This window comes from Pelobates fuscus, chromosome 6, assembly GCF_036172605.1.
Source record: "Pelobates fuscus isolate aPelFus1 chromosome 6, aPelFus1.pri, whole genome shotgun sequence".
In the NCBI taxonomy this organism is placed as follows: domain Eukaryota; kingdom Metazoa; phylum Chordata; class Amphibia; order Anura; family Pelobatidae; genus Pelobates; species Pelobates fuscus.
Window position 1 is genome coordinate 207774779 of NC_086322.1, and position 14428 is coordinate 207789206.

Genomic DNA, 14428 nt, shown 5'->3' on the forward strand with positions numbered 1-14428 from the left:
TTGGAGTGGATGGCCAGCCAAGACGTAGCCCTTTAACAACTCCACTACGAGTTGGCTCTAGCCTGCTTGCTCGCTTTGTAGTATCCTCCACATGCCCCATTAACCTGTTAGGTGCTGATGTTCTCTCACGCCTGCAAGCATCCATCACCTTTACCCCGGATGGGCAGGTAGAAATGTTTACACCTCTGTCTGTATCAGACACTTCAGCCCTATGCTCTTTGCCTCTGATGCTGCATATAGAAAAGCCCCGTGAGGAGGCAGCAGAATTAAGGTCCAATTTCCCAGAGGAATTAAAAACACAGGTGCCCGCTAAGTTATGGTCCTCAGGCCCAGAGGACATAGGTCACCTAAATGTTCCCCCTGTGGTGGTAAAGCTTATTTCAGGAGCTAAGTTACCAAGAAAACCACAATATCCATTAAAACCAGCACAGTCTGCTGCAATTTCTGTCCACATCAAGGCACTCTTGGGGAAGGGTGCCCTTGTCAAATGTAAATCTGAATGCAACACCCCGTTATTTCCTGTGAAAAAGAAAACTCCAAAGGGTGAGCCAGAGAAGTACAGGATGGTTCAGGATCTCCGTGCTGTTAATGAAGCTACCGTCCTAGACACCCCTCTTGTACCAAATCCTCATACTCTGCTCTCCGGAGTCCCACCATCTGCAAAATTCTTCACAGTTATTGACCTGGCCAACGCCTTTTTCAGTGTCCCACTGGACCCATCCTGTCAATACCTGTTTGCTTTCACTCATGAAATGCAACAGTATACCTGGACTGTCATGCCCCAAGGGGCACAAAATTCTCCAAGTCAATTTGCTAAGGCCATGGGCACCATCCTTGACCCATGGCAAGCTGAGCACCCAGAAGTTGTCCTACTTCAGTATGTGGATGATCTACTGCTGTGTGGAGATGATATTCCCACTACTGAAAGGTGTTCAATCAGTCTTCTTTCCTATTTGGCAGAACAGGGATGCAAAGCTTCACTCATCAAGCTACAATTCTGTCAATCTTCAGTGATCTTCCTTGGACATTGCCTATCTCAAGGTACCAGACATCTTACTCGGGACCGGGTAAGAGCTGTTCTGGACATTCCACCTCCGAGGACTTCAAAGTCTCTTCATGCCTTCCTAGGCCTCATTTCCTACTGCAGAGCATGGATCCCAGAAGCCTCTCTGCTTATGCAACCTCTCTATGACGCTCTTAAGTCTGACCCGTTTTGTCTGACCAATGACGCCCTGGACAATTTCGATGCTTTAAAACGTGCCATTGCTTCAGCTCCTGCCTTGGGCCTACCTGACTACTCCAAACCTTTCAAATTATTCGTCTCTGAAAGACAAGGCCATGCTACAGGAGTCCTCACCCAAACTAATGACTCAAGAGGCCGCCAGAGGCCTATTGGATATTTCTCATGTCAACTGGACATTGTGGCCAGAGGGACTCCTTCCTGTCTCAGGGCTGTTTTTGCTGCGAGAGAACTCATAGAAAGAACCTCAGACCTGGTCCTTGGCCACCCTCTGGTTGTTTTGGCCCCTCATGACATTTCTGCCATCATCAACCAAGTCCAGCTCAAGCACGTGTCTCCAGCCAGACATCTGCGCTTACAGTGTCATCTTCTTTTGCCTGACAACATTTCCATCCAAAGATGTCAAGTGCTTAATCCGTCCACTCTTCTTCCACTCCCTGAGGGGGGTATCTATTATGGATTTATCACGGATGAAACCTACATTCACCTGCTCTGTGGATGTATCAAGAAAGTCATGCATCCACATTTGACATTTTATGAAGGCGAAAAACCTCTCTGTGAAGGCCCAGATCACGCCTTCTGCACCATGTGGTACAAACCGAACATTACTCCTGAACCTTGCTATGAAGATGAGCTTTACCACCGGACCGATGTAAAGCTCACTGCACAAGACTTCTATTGTGACTCTGAAGGCAATAGCATGGTCTTGATCCAGCTACCTCAACAACTTAACTACCTTTACCGTCATTGGGATACTGCTATCCCACATATTCCTGTTACCAAGTTGAAGACAAGGTCATGGAATGATCTTGGGCCCATGGCAAAACTATGGGCCACCATGAACGAAGAACAGCTACAGGAAAATGGTATTGTCAAATACCCAACAACTGACCTTCTAGAAGTATGGCCACGCCATTTCCTGGAAAAGGAATTCCAAGATCTGGTCATAAAGAATGATTATGACCCAGAAACACCTCATGACTGTTTTGAACAGATGAAAATGGAAACAGTGCACTTACCAACTGTGCATGAGAACCCATTACCAGATCCGGATTTTACCCTGTTTGTGGACGGATCGAGATATGCCGATGAAGGTGGAACATATCACACAGGATATGCCGTAACCACAACAGATGAAGTCATTAAATCATCATCCTTACCGCCAGCAATGTCTGCGCAAGAAGCTGAATTACAGGCTCTGACTTCAGCATGCAAAATTTCCGAAGGAAAACGTGCCAACATCTATACAGATTCAAGATATGCCCTGGGTGTGGCACATGACTTCGGCCTAATTTGGAAGACTAGAGGATTTCTTACCACCGCCGGTACACCAGTCAAACACAGCACTGCAATCAAGGAGCTAATGGATGCCCTCCTACTCCCCAAAGAAGTGGCCGTTTTGAAAGTTAAGGCCCATGGGAAATTGGATACAGATGAAGCAAAGGGCAACCATTTGGCTGATCAAGCTGCTAAGTTAGCGGCCAGGGATCTGCAGGAAGTGGATGAAGAAGTGTCCGGACAAGAAGAAGAAGAAGAAGAAGAAGTCCCTATTTTTGCTTTGCAAACTCTTCCTACTGATTTGCGAATTTTACAAGAACAACAAGCTGCAGTCACTCCTGAGGAAATCCAGAAATGGAAAAAGAAAGGAGCTGTCCAAAAGGACGGAATATATTACAACAACTTCAAATTTTGTCTTCCCAGAAATTTATACCCAGCAGTGGTCCAATGGGCACATGGGCCTGCACACCTGTCAAAAGAACTGATGGCCGCCCTCATACAGAAGTATTATGAAGCACCCGGAATCACAACATTGATAAGCAACTTCTGCAAAGCCTGTGTTATTTGTGCAAAATGCAACCCGGGAAGACCAGTCAAGGTGCCTGCAAAGAACCTGGCAAAGCCCATGTACCCCTTCCAACGAATTCAAATTGACCACATCCAAATGCCCAAGAGTGGGCCCCATGAATATGCACTAGTAATAGTGGACATGTTCTCAGGCTGGCCAGAAGCCTACCCAGTGGCCAATATCACTGCAAAGACAACCGCAAAGCGCCTAATTACAGATATTGTATGCAGATTCGGACTCCCAGAAGTCATTGAGAGTGATCAAGGCCCAGCCTTTACAGCAACTGTGACTAAAGAAATTTGGACTGCTCTAGGGGTGACTCTAGCCTTCCATACCCCTTACCACCCACAAAGTAGTGGTAAAGTGGAGCGCATGAATGGCACTCTAAAAACCAGAATGTTAAAAATGTCACAAGAAACAAAGATGCCCTGGCCAGAAAGCCTACCAATAGCTCTATTCAGTGTTAGGCACACACCTAGAGGGAAGCATTCACTGTCCCCATATGAGGTTCTATTTGGGACAGCACCCAGACTAGGTTGTTATTATCCGCAGCAGTTGCAACTCCAATCAGATGTTTTAGTAGACTATGTAACTGAACTTGCAAATGTCCTAAACAAAATACATGCCCAAGTTTTCTCTTCAATTCCAGATCCCGAATTGGATACAGGTTCCCATAACCTACTCCCCGGAGATTGGGTCCTGGTTAAGAAGTTTGTGCGGAAAAATACCCTAGAACCGAGATTTGACGGTCCATTCCAAGTTCTCCTGATTACCGCAACCTCCGTCAAATTGGCCGGTAGGCCAAATTGGATCCACGCTTCCCACTGCAAGAAATCTCCTGCCCCAGAGGAGGCGAATATCGCACAAACATGTATCTCTGGTACATCTTCCCCTTAATTAGCCTTATGAAGGCCCAGCAAGTAGCCATTACCAAAGACATTAGTGGGTACACCTTCTGGTATAATTCATCATGCACCCAGGTGGCTACTTATACCTTTGACTACTGTGATATTGTAGAATGCCCATTTCCCACACCACAAATCCAGAGCATCTATAGAGATATCCCTCATTCGAAAGACCCATATGTTTGTGTAGTTGACAAGCAATGGGGGCACAATTGTGACCATTGGGGGGCGGCGGGGTGGAATGCCGGGCCTGCCTGGGGTTACAAACCAAAAAGTGCCATAGCTAAAGTAGATGATCGTGGTAGATCGCTTCTCCAGAGAATGACTTTGAGAAAGCCTGGGGGGAGCACACCAATGAAATTAATCCTTAACATTGAGCACCCAAGCCCAACAGATGCAGACCAGTATGTGATGGGAATGTACTGGAAAAGGGGTTCCTACCAGAAATTAGGGCATTTCTACCTCAAAGATATGTGCAACTCTTCTGAGTGGCAAGGGGCCACCCATATGGTCCCTAACCCATTAAAACCCCATATCCAGACCTTTCAGGACATGATGGCCATTGCTAACCCCACTTTTGAAGATACCATGGCCGCTGAAACAGGTTTTAATGATGTAAATTTATGGTTAGAATGGATGAAATATAATGCTAATAAGCATAATAGAACCGCATGTTATGTGTGTGGAGGTGCCCGGCCTCACCTGGGTACCGTACCTTTAATCCTACCCGTAGATATAGAAGAATGTGTTTTAAGCCTTTTTGCCTATCACTATAATTTTAACAGGTCCATATGTATTGCATGGACAAAGGAGTATCCTCTTCTAGCCAAAGACGTCAAACCCCCTGATGGTATTACCGTATATAAAGGTAATTACACTTGCTATGCCATGTACGATGGTATTGGTAAATTTGTAGGTAACTTTTCCAAAGGCTATTGTGCTACATACAGAACTGTCCCTGTACGTTTGCTGCAACATCACACTAGGTCACTAGGGGACATTTATTGGTTGTGTGGGGATTTACAGCTAAGATCCAGAATGGACACAGAATGGTGGGGAGAGTGTACTTTGACTAAGGCCATTATGCCTATACATATTATTTCTGACACACACCTCAACACCCATGAGTTCAGCCACACTAAGGTTAAACGTGACGCCCCAGTGAAAGGAAGTTTTGATCCTCATGTATACATTGATGCCATTGGAGTGCCCAGGGGGGTGCCCAATGAGTTTAAAGCAAGAGATGAGGTTGCTGCAGGATTTGAATCAATTTTTACCATAGTTACCGCAAACAAGAATCTAAATTGGATAAATTACATTTATTATAATCAACAGCGTTTTGTCAATTACACCAGAGACGCCCTCCAGGGGTTGGCCGAACAGTTGCAGGCCACATCCCAAATGACTTTCCAGAATAGAATGGCCCTAGATATGATCTTAGCCGAAAAAGGAGGGGTTTGTAAGATTTTGCCCGACACTATGACATGTTGTACCTACATCCCAGAAAACACAGGCCCTAATGGTAAAGTCACACTAGCTATAGAAAAATTAAATGACCTGTCTGAAGAGTTAAAAAGGAATTCGGGGATAAAAGATCCCTGGGAAAGATGGTTTGGTTGGATGACAGGATGGCAAAAGGCTTTAATACAGATTGGTATGGCTATACTAATTTTTCTTTTTATTTTTGCTCTTCTCTTTTGTTGTGTCCTCCCATGTCTGAGAAAATCCCTCATGAAGACTGTTGACCAAGCAGCACCCACTTTGACCCATCTCGAAGTTGATGACCAAGAATTCCAAGACATCAACTCACCCTGTCTGCCGCTGCAAACATTCCCTTTTGTTGATAAAGTGCAGGAATTCTAGGAAGGGACTAGCTCAGGGACAGCATCTGTCAGTGAATGGTAAAGGCCCCATGTGGAGAAGTGGTGGGTTAGCTGCCATGGGATACCCTTGGGTGTGAAGCGTTCGAGAGCCATACTGACGGATGGTTAGCCTATTAGGGTCAGATCTAGGGACAGCCTTGCACTTTGCATTAACACCTAGCTAGCGGCCACGGGGTTTCTGTGCCTTTGGGTTAACACGTCTTCTGATACTAATATAATAAAGTTTTATCTCTTAGAATCTAACATTTCATAGGGGGGACTGATGTGGAATTATTAAAAATCTTTATTGTACTTGTATTGAATTATTGTACTAACTCCATTTTAACTTTATACTGTGACTTCGTCCTCCATTTTGTCCTCCTAACCTGACTTCTTCAATCCACCATTTTGTCCTCATGACTTAACTTGTTCATTTTAAAACTACATTACGTGACTGAACTTCTCAACCCAATTAATACAGTAGACAAAGACCGTGTTTCCTTCAAGGACAAGTACCAGGAGGTGCTGGCTACTCCTTAAGACTTGCTGGCTACTCCTTAGAGCTTGTAAGATAGTACAGTTTGAAGGCCACAGAACACAGTAGTAATGAAATGTTCTATTCATAAGAGACCTTGCACCTGGACATAAAGCCTGATATCATTGACCGTGTAAAATGACGCTTAGGACCCCCTTGTCCCCCACCCGTGTCCAGAATAATCCCACCTCTGATGGGTGGGCACGGGACTAACCTCTTAATTTTACGAACCAATAGGTAAGACACTAACCCCGTCACTTAACAATTAATCCAATTGATGATGTTTATTTGCTGATATTCTAATAATCAATGATGACGCAAAATGCCTCTTAAAAGGGCCTGCGCGCCCGCTTTTTTTTCACTTGCCAATAAACTTTCTCGAAGTTATTTTAACCTGAACCTCGTGTGTCAGACTTAATTACTTCAGCGTATATACGCAATTTAATTTTATTGATTTGGACAGGAACAGATAGACTTTGAACATTTTGGTTTACTTTCAAAAAGTACCATAACATGTGTATATATTAAAACGGAATGTATACAGAGCTAATGTTTGAAAATATCTTGTTGGCGAAACTAACCATATGAAGGATGCGTGTTGTCCTTTGGACACTATTGTTATCATTGCCTATAGACAATATTATCAGTATTTACCTGTACAGGGACAGTAATCCTAATGTTGTCGGTTGAAGTGCCGAACTTGGACCCGGCCCCTAAAGGGTTAATTCTACATTCACTCACTACCAGCCCCTCCCCTCACAGCATTGGCTAACAAATGACCAATGGAAGTTCAGGGAGGGATATTTAAACTACCTTCAGGCAGTAACCCGGTTCCCCTGGACGAGCCAAGTATTGGCGAAACGCGCGTCGGGACGCCTGTTTATTTTAGACCAAACACCAGCTAAAGATGGAGCTTGAAAACAAGGGACAGATAGAAGTTTTCTTATAAATATTCTCCAGTTAATTCTCTAGCGCAGGGACACCTGTTTACCTATTATTGTAATCTTTATGGAGCTTGGAATTAGGGACCGATAGAATGTTTCCTTTACCCTCCAGAGAACCCTTTGAATAACTGAAATTGAAACAGTTAGTTGTTTCTGTGTATCCGGCGGCAGGGACACTTAGCCTAACCACTCTCTCTGCTAGAGAGTAGTAATTTGAAGATTGAGACCAGGGTTTTACTTCTGGTCACCATTCAGCCCTGTGTGTTACGCTGATCACTATTTAAGTGTTCCAGCTGCTGTGACTATTTTTGCAGCAAACAAGAGGGGGGACAAATCTGGATTTACTTGGGTTTGTTTACCCCAAGGGTGGCGAGATTTTAGGTAGGAGGAAGGGGCTAAAGTCTAAACTTTGACAATTTAACTACCTCTATACTATTACAAATATATATTGTTTTCCTCTACCACCACCGCTGCAAACAGACTGAGGCTATTTAGCCCTTACAATAATAAAGGCTAGCCGTTACAGCCTTGTTTTAGCCTTTTTTGTTTTTGTTGTGCATATATATATTTTTTCTACTAGAGCTACATTTCTCAATACTAATTTTAATGATTTATTAAAGGTTATATTTTAGATAATCTACGTATACTGTGAATGGGTTGCTAAATATATACTCGCTCCATACAGAGAAGTGATAGAGGTTTATCCTACAAGACACCTCTCTTCGTACAACTTTGGGGTACGAGTATCTAGATCTATTTTCTAATTTATTCACTTTTCCCAGTTTGTTCTATCAGCGCTGACCCTTTACTGCTGTTTCTAGTTTCAGATAGATGGCACAATTATTTTGTTAAAGGTGTCTATTTTACAGTAATCTTGCAGATTTTAATAATTGTAACATCAATATGGTGGGGCTTCCTCAGTCCCTGTTCTACAAAACTCTTGTTGAATTTACACCGCCGAAAGATTATATAACATTTTAATAATGAGTGAATAAAGTCATATTTACCATAATTATTTTAATAGGAAGCGTTGATTATGTCATGTACAAACTTTCTGTTTCTCACAGATAAAGGTACAGAACAGGTTAGTATTTAAATAATTGCATTTCTTTGCCAATATCAGTGTATCTTAGTATTTAAATTAGGATAGATTTGCTAGATTATTTTGACTAATGACATGTTAGAATTTTAAACACAGTGGCCTTGTTCTGTGAGCTGATAACTGGGTCATAAAAGTCATGCTCTTGCTAAATGCATCCATGTGAAGTCAGTAAGGTATTATCATCTCAGGGACCATTTAACAAAGTAGTAAACCTGCATTGTTTTATTCTGTACAGATGTATATTTTATGTATACATATTGTCAAGCATGCCTGCTTCTGATTTTTACAACAAGGGTGACATTTTCACAAACCTGAAAGGGTGTATGAGACACGCAAGCTAAAATCTTATGATGTTAAGCTTTAGTCGGCTTCAGTTAAATGACAGAGACTATTTTGAATCTGATCTTAAACAGAGTAATTTTACTAATTACTCCTGTGATCATGTACTTAGTGTTAGCATAGCTTGCTTGTTTTAAAATATATATATATATATATATCAAAGGACTTGGCACATAAAACTAAGAATATGATGTATAACGCCATTGGATTTAAGAAAGAAAGAGGACCTGCCATCCCCCAAAACATGTGAGAAACAAGGCTCCTTCTCAAGTAGGCACATTCAATATGATCTATATGTTCTACTGACTTAATATGTATATCTACATACATGAGTATGAAACCATGTCAATGGTGGAACAGTGATTGGCCAGTAGCCCATTGGGACAAGTGGTTGCTGTGAAGAAAAAGGCAGCTGAGGACAGAGTGCTTTGGAGAAAACCTGGCGGCAGTCAAAGTCATGGGACTGCTAAAAAAGACAAATGCATGGTAATTCTAATGTGCCAGAAATGTTTTTTTAAATGATTATTTAAACACTACATTTCAAACCAAGATAATTCAAGCATTTTTTGCCACAGTATATTGTTATAATTAAGCATTCTTGGGAGTAAGAAGAATTTTGGTAATGCCATGTTTTCCGTGATTTCTGAATTAGTTAATGATAGCTGGGCTATTATAGGGCATCTCGTGAAGTGTTTTAAATAAAATCCAGTTTTACAAAAGTCCACGTTAAAGATAAGTATTCCCTCTGGATCCATGTCAGAGTCAAATGATAACTGAAATGCCAACAACAAGTTCATGAATAACAAGTGAATGGAAATCATGAAAATCACACTATTAAGTTCTTGTTGTGCTGTCAAACATGGAACAGAACATATATCTGTCCGACTTTTTCATCTGTTGCTTTATTTGCTCCCTACCTATATTTTTTTTTAGCAAGTGCCATTTTTGATCAACACTTAAATAAGTGTCTGGAACAATTCCTGTAAATTTGGCAGACATCTTCTAAAATGGAAATTACAGCGAAAACTGTTGAAATTTACTAAAAAAAAATATGCACTTTAAGATCACTTTAGTAAATGCGATCAAATATTGTTGGAATTCAGCCATCACTTTTCACAACATTTTCAGAAATATCCCCCAAAGAATCCACATTGTCACCATTCTTCTTTGTAACATTACGTTAGACAAAATATGGACACACTCTTTGTAATAATCTAGTTCACAAAGCAGAGTCTTACTATCAAAAGGGTTAAAATAATAGCTTTGAAATGTCCTTTTTCATATGATTCATGGTAAGTACCTTTAATGACTACAAACTTTATCTGAAGGCCCCAAGGGAAGTGAGAGCGTGAGAAGAGACCTGAGTATGTCAGTGTTAGATCAAAGTGTGCTCTAATTCAGACTAATTATACACTACTAAAGTAATCTTTTACTTTCTCAGGTCAATGTGACATTATAAATTTGAGAAGGCATGTACAGTGCAGTATCCCAAGGTAAAAGCATAGCTCTCCCATGTGGGTTCTCATGCACACTATAAGTTACATTTTGTTCGGAACTGGAAATTTGATAGAAGACTTGCTTGTGAATTATATACTGTAGCACCCTTCATGTAACGTGTCCCGTAAAGTATACATTTTTATAAGAATAGCATGCTTTTTTATTAACCATCTCCCATCCACACAATGTTAGTTTTTTTTTGTTTGTTTGTTTTTTCATGGCAATGAAAAATAATTTAATAATTAATGTCACCTTCACTTGTCACTCCCAATAGAAGACATATATGAATTGAAGGCTTTAGTAAGTCACTCTGCCTTGTGCAGATAATCTGCATACTACATGGCTTTCTTTGCCCTTCACATAATGTACAAGAAACTAGAAGAGTAACATTGGTCAAATAATCCCCTAATGTTTAATGTGTTATATAGATAAAGCAATAAAATATAATTGACAACAAAAAGAAGAAGCACTAACCTGTCAAGATCGTGAAAATTCATTGCTGCTATAAGTTGACTGCAAGTACATGCAGACCTGTCCCTCAACAAGAAGAGGCTACACCAATCAGGAGCCACTCATTCTAGTAGATGGGGTCTATTTGTACCAGTATTTTTGGGGATAAGTGGTTTAACTGCCACTAGAAGTTACACTTACCAGATATGATGAATGTAACATAATATAAAATATAGCAGCCATATTAGGGCTGTCAGGTTACAGAGAGCATGCATGGTCTACAGTTTTGTACCAATTCAGATTGCCAAAGCAATTTTAATAATCTACTTTCAATATTGTAAAGTTCATCTGATGTTTAGAGTCCCATTTTAAAAGGATACTTTGTAAAAGCACTATACAAATGATTCTTCACTAGCAGAATCAAGTATATATTTTTTTATTTTCATGTATTTTAAAGAATTAAATTTAGTTTACAAAGCTTCATTCAAACTCTAGAAATGATTACCAGCCTGTAAAGAAACTAATTTATGTAATGCCTGCAGGTTTGCTAAAAATATCATCCCATCTGGCTTGTAAATAGTAAAGAAAGTTTCAATGGGTCATATGATCCCTACACACACAAACACACACAAACACACACTTGTCCCTATTTAGAAAAGGGACAACTCTAAAAGAAATCAGCACTTTTATGAATTGGTTCTACAAAATTTAAGTATACCCCCTGGCACATTGTACCATTGTGTGACTGATAATTGCTTATGGTTGTAATCTTGTATATTTATTTTCCATAACATATTGATTTATGTGTTTTGGGATTTTATTTTTTATTTGGGATTGTTTAATAAAGTTTATTGATCTTTTATAATGTGTGCTCCTGTGTAGCCTATTTATTCTACAGACATACACTGATATACAGACATACTCTTTCAAACATACAAATGCACAGACACACATATATACACACTGAGACACATGCAGATACATAGGCACACAAATATACTCAAAGAAACACATACAGAAACACAGATACAAACAATAAGACTCAAGTAGATACAAACATTGACACACATACAGATACGTAGACACACACACTAAGACACACTCACACACACTAAAACACACACAGGGGCACTCACTGATAGACATGCAGATACAAACACTGGCACACATACGGATACACAGATACACACAGGGGCACTCCCTGACACACATGCAGATAGACAGGTATAAATATACATATACAGAACACACAGATAGATACGTAGACACACAGATATACATAGAGGAACACATATAGATACACAGTAACACAGATGCACATACAGTCAGACAGATAAAAACACAGACACACATATACACATGCAGGCACACATATAAACAGACATGAATGAAAAATTTACACATTTTAGCCAACCTCCTGTTTCCTACTTTCTGGGCACAGGAGGGTGACTTCCTTGGGGTTCAGTCTGCTGCCTGAGGCTGTTGGGAGTCAGAGGCTCTCCCAGTAAATGCTCCCCTCCCACCTGCCTACTCCTCCCAAGTGGCACAGTGTTAGCTTTATGTGTATATGTGTGTGTATGTGTGTATTTTACATAGTTTATTGGGCTATTCCTATCACAGCCATACTCTGAGCACCAAAACAACATTAGCTAATGAAGCAGTTTTGGTGTAGATTATGTCCATGAAGTCTCAATTCTTTGCCATTTTGGAGTTAAATAACTTTTGTTGCAATTTATGCAGCCATAAACATACTTCCCCTGGTTGTGAGTCACACAATCTCCTTGAAAAAATGATTTACTTTTGAATCATATTATATCACAGTGTGTTTACTTAGGACTTTTTTTTTAAATCTCCTGCTCAGTTTATTGTACATTAGTCACATGCATAAGCAGAGACATGCCAAGGTTATTTGACATCTGGGGTGGATGGGTATGCTGGCAACCACCCAAATTGTCACATATATTCATACACAGTCAATTATTCAGTCACTCACATACAGTCACACAATCAATTACAGTTACACAAGTCACATACACACAGCCACAAACTGAGAGTCACATACCCACAGTCACCCAAAGTCACATTCAGTCATACACAGTCATTAAATCTCCTTTTCCTGCTCTTTACCAGTATAAGCACAGTGGAGGAGAGAGGGCTGTAATCCCATTGGTCCTGTTGACACCTTTTTGGATGAACACCATGTATTCCTTGGGACGAGGTATCTGGCGGTTACAAATTTTACTTCATTTGAAAGTTATTTTGCCTGCTGTAAGCTGATTTGGCTCCCAAAAGTGAACTCTACATTGCCTTTATGTATCTACCAAACACCGACATTCCCTCTGGCTTGTTAACCACAAAGGAACTAATTAATTAAGTGCTTTCCCTGGGTGGCCGCCATTGCGCATAACCGAATGCACATGCTCTAAGGAATGGTGGCCATTTTGTCTCCCGAATACAGGCAGCAGGACATATCGTCAAACACCTGGAACCCTTTTCAGATACAATCCCTCATGAACATTGGGGAAACTATATCGCTCCTGCTCCGCTCCCAGACAAGCTAGGAGAACGCCTTTTCGGAGAAAGATACCATCGGGGGAGTATTCACTCCCTAAAAGCCAGGGGGAGCCTTCGTTGGTGTTCCCATGGGAACCCCCGAACATTAACCAGTCACTAACCCATTTTCTACAGAACTGTTTTGGGCTTCAACCTCGTGGCCGGCCCATCAGAACTTTCCACACCCAGCACTGCCCAACCCCCTGCCTGTTGATACTGTACATGACTCTAGCAGAAAATAAACAGTGCAGGATATAAGAAATTCTAATTTAAACACACTATGCCATAAAGAATTTTAGAAAGGTGGCATGGCTAGGACTGTATAAAGAAAGTGATTTAACGCCTAAATTGAACTATGAAACTGAATGGGCATGCTCTATTGACCAAAACCACTTCATTAGGCTAAAGTTGTATTAGTTGTTGTTTTAATAAAGTCATTGTATAAATTAACTGCTATTTCTATGATTTATGATGTGGAGTAAATATGCAAGGTCATGGATGTCCAGTGATTGTTGTCCCTTCTGCTCTATAGTACTTTGACATTTAAATGCTAAATGAGCCGTGTGAAGACCATTAACACATCATGCGTACAAATAAATAGCATTGGCACAGGACTTGCATTCTTCAGAAGCAAAGTCAATTTGTTCTGTACTGACATATTAAAGGATAGATTAACCAAAGGGCAGGCCATGTTTTACTCAACTTTGTCAGAGCTTAATTGAAAGAAGTTTTGAAGAATTTCAGAGTAAAGGAAGATTAATTATTTTGGCATTATACTATACTTTTATTTTTTATTTGGCCATATTTGAATTGTTGGCCAACAGTAGGTTAATAATAGAAGTGATACTCTATTGGCATTCATTACAGGTCTCTTCTCTTTAAGGTCTTGCAGTAACCTCAAAGCATTATCCTGTAATAACCTTAATTACTTAACATTCTTGTAATGATCACACTAAATTCTGTAGATGTATTGATTTCTTGATGGAAAAAAACACAAGAGAAGATAAAAATGACCTGGAGTTGTCGCCTTCAGTGCTAACTCTAAACACACTTTAACCTCTAGGTAATTTCTATCTGTAGAAAGAAAAAAAGCATATTAATTGCACTGTGTTCAGGTCTTGTGTGTGATAATGAAAATACAGATAGAAGTATTGC